Raw genomic sequence first — 2,944 nt, 5'->3', positions numbered from 1 at the left:
CCCTTTGCTGGATCTGGATCCTGGATCACTTGACCTGCCAATATCTTCTCCATCAAGATACATTGGCATAGGTCGAGACTTGGACGCAGCACAGCAATGCTTCGCTTTTGTTTGCCTGAGAAATTGGACTGTGGAGTCAACTGACTCTGGACAAGCGGTAATCGTTTAATAATCAGATATTCTTTCCTGTTTGAGAGTTTTAGTTAACGGCCCTGTTTGGCCTAGCGTTTATTGTTTTATTTCCCCTTTAACGCCGTTCGCATTAAAGTTTAGTGAACTATAAATTAAAAAAAAAATACATTGGCATAAAGAATGAATATTGACTCGGCCAATAACATCCACATTTCAGAGAAGAATTCTGACAGCTTGTCGCACGTGAGTGTAACTTGTGCAGCACAGTATGGACATGCTCTGGTGCAGACTCACAGCAGCTCCAAAGCTAGAGCAAGCAATAACTTAGTTGAGCAATTGACAGTAAATAATAAACACAAGATTCTGCAGATGTTGCAAATCCAGAGTAGTACACAGAAAATGCTTGAGGAACTCAGCAGGACTGGAAGCATAAATAGAGAAGAATAAAGAGTCGGTGTTTTGGGCCAAGTCTCATCAGTCTTATTTTCTCATTTGAATACCTGGCCAATTAACATTATTTAAATTGTGACTTTATTAATTAGAATTGGTTGAAAATTGTATTTTTAACCCACAGAAAACAGGAGAGGGAACACAGCCAAATATGAATATGACAGAGAGTTAACGTAGATATGTGGAATTAAAAATAATTGAATGTGCAACTCATTTATCCTGAGTGAGACTCCAGACATCCTGACCCTGGACTTCTTAATCATTGCTGGGTCTAAAAAGCAGAGTGCAAGAACTGGAAGAAAAATATAATAAATGGGTAGATCAAACTAAAATACAGAAAAGAGAACTAATGCACTAAATTTCATAGCTAAAGCATCAAAATATATCACACACCTTCTGCCTCAATTAAGGCATTATGATGACAGACAACCCCGCAAACCCTATGCTTCCAGAGCCGGGAGTGCTCAGGAACTCTGTGGGGCACCCAGACCCTGGCCTAGACAGGCGGTATGAAGACACAACCTCAAACCTCATGGGGAGGGTTGAGTTCAACAAGGGGACCAAGCGAACTGCATCTCTTTTGTGCTGTAGGTAAAAACGATTATCTCAACCTTCAACGCAAACACCATCCGCCTCTTGCCTCGATGCATAGAGCTGGCATCACAGGCAAGTAGATCCGAGATCTCCATCCTGAGGATCCAAGAACACCGTCATGTACACCCAGACGAAGAGATAAGGTTCACAAAGGTAGAGGGGACGCACCTCATCACCTCGTCTGCATGGAGAGAGCCAACGACGATATCAACACAAGGAGGAGTAGGGCTGATGTTGAACCGCAAGGCGAAGAAGGCACTGAGAGGTGTAGTCTCAGTCAGTGACAGAATCCTTACTGCGGAATTCAATGGAAACCCGGTGAACCCTGTCATCATCTGTTACTCTCAGCACAACTGCAGCAAGGAGAACGAGGTGGAGACCTTCTACAGTAAACTTCACAAAGCTGTCACTTCAATACTGGCACATAACTTTCTGGCTGTGCTCAGCGATTTTAATGCCCAGGTCGGACTGGAAGATGTTCCATACTCAGACCACGACTTTACCAACAGAAATGGACAATACCTAGCTGATTTCATCCAGGAACACACTCATTGCCGCCAACTCACAGTTCAAGAAGTGAGCTGGTAAACTGTGGACATATGAAATCAGAGCCTCCCTCAACAGGAAACATCTCAACTACATCCTCGTAAGAACAAAATGACGTAATTGTGTGATCAACACCGAAGCCTACAGCATCTTCAGCTCGGTCAGTTCTGACCAGAGTAGTGTCAATGCAAGTGAGACTGAGCCTGCGGCAACCCAAAGCCACAGGTCCCATGAAGAACATAGACCGGAAGGCATTCTCCTCACAACCTATTCTTCAAGCCCAGTACACTGTGGAAGTGAGAAATCGCTTTGGCCCACTGGAGAGGGAGGAGGAAGAGACTGCCACCGACCGCTATCAACGGCTCATAGACGCTCACACAGATGCAACAAAGAGTCTGCCAACTGTGAAGCGAATCAAAAAGAGCCGGATCTCAAAACATCCTGATGTTGCCACAGCAAGACGTGTGGTCAATGCTTGTCATGCCGAACTTAGAAGGAGTGAAACAGAACAGCTGAGAGACAAGTTCAAGACAGCAAAGAAGAACCTATGACCGACTGAAGGAAGAGGAACTAGCTGAGAGGATGAGAGGGGTAGAGGCTGCTAATGAAGACAAGCTGCACGGAAAAGCATGGCGCCTAGTCAATGAGATCAGCAGACAGAAGAAGTCCCCATCAGGTCAAGTAAGTGGTAAAACAGCAGAGGACCATGTCCAGACATGGTTTACTAACTTCAAGAGCCTGCTGAGAAGCCCTCCAATGATCACAGAAGCTGAAGAAGACATACCCATGATACTAACGCAAGTCGACATTAATGACAGCCCATTCACCATTGAGGAACTGAAGGAGGACAAATATGCACTCAAACAGGGCAGGAGCGCTGGACCAGATGGGATACCACCAGATGACCTGAAGAACTGCGACCTGAACAACATCTTGCAGGACATATGTAATATGGCACTGATGAAAGGTGACAAGCCAGAACAGTGGTCACTCTCAAACATTATCTCTGTCTCCACGTCTGGATCCCTCACTAAGACAGATAACTAACGCAGTATCAGCTTAATCTGCATCTTAGCAAAGTTATACAATCGGATGATCTTGAACAGGATTTGCACCACCATTGACCCTAAGCTAAGATTACAGAATGGTTTTCGGCAGAAGTGCACAACAGTAATGCAAATACTTGCTCTCCGTAGAATCATCGAGAAAGTCAAGAAGAACA

The 2,944-nt window shown here is 44.7% G+C and overlaps 1 pseudogene; it reads left to right on the top strand.

Moving 5' to 3' along the window:
• The first annotated feature begins 312 nt into the window (after nt 1–312).
• LOC132405226 (craniofacial development protein 2-like) lies at nt 313–2,273 on the top strand (annotated as a pseudogene).
• Nucleotides 2,274–2,944: the final 671 nt, after the last annotated feature.

This window comes from Hypanus sabinus, chromosome 15, assembly GCF_030144855.1.
Source record: "Hypanus sabinus isolate sHypSab1 chromosome 15, sHypSab1.hap1, whole genome shotgun sequence".
In the NCBI taxonomy this organism is placed as follows: domain Eukaryota; kingdom Metazoa; phylum Chordata; class Chondrichthyes; order Myliobatiformes; family Dasyatidae; genus Hypanus; species Hypanus sabinus.
Note: the sequence above shows the minus strand (reverse complement) of the source record. Positions and strands in the feature narration are given on the sequence as shown.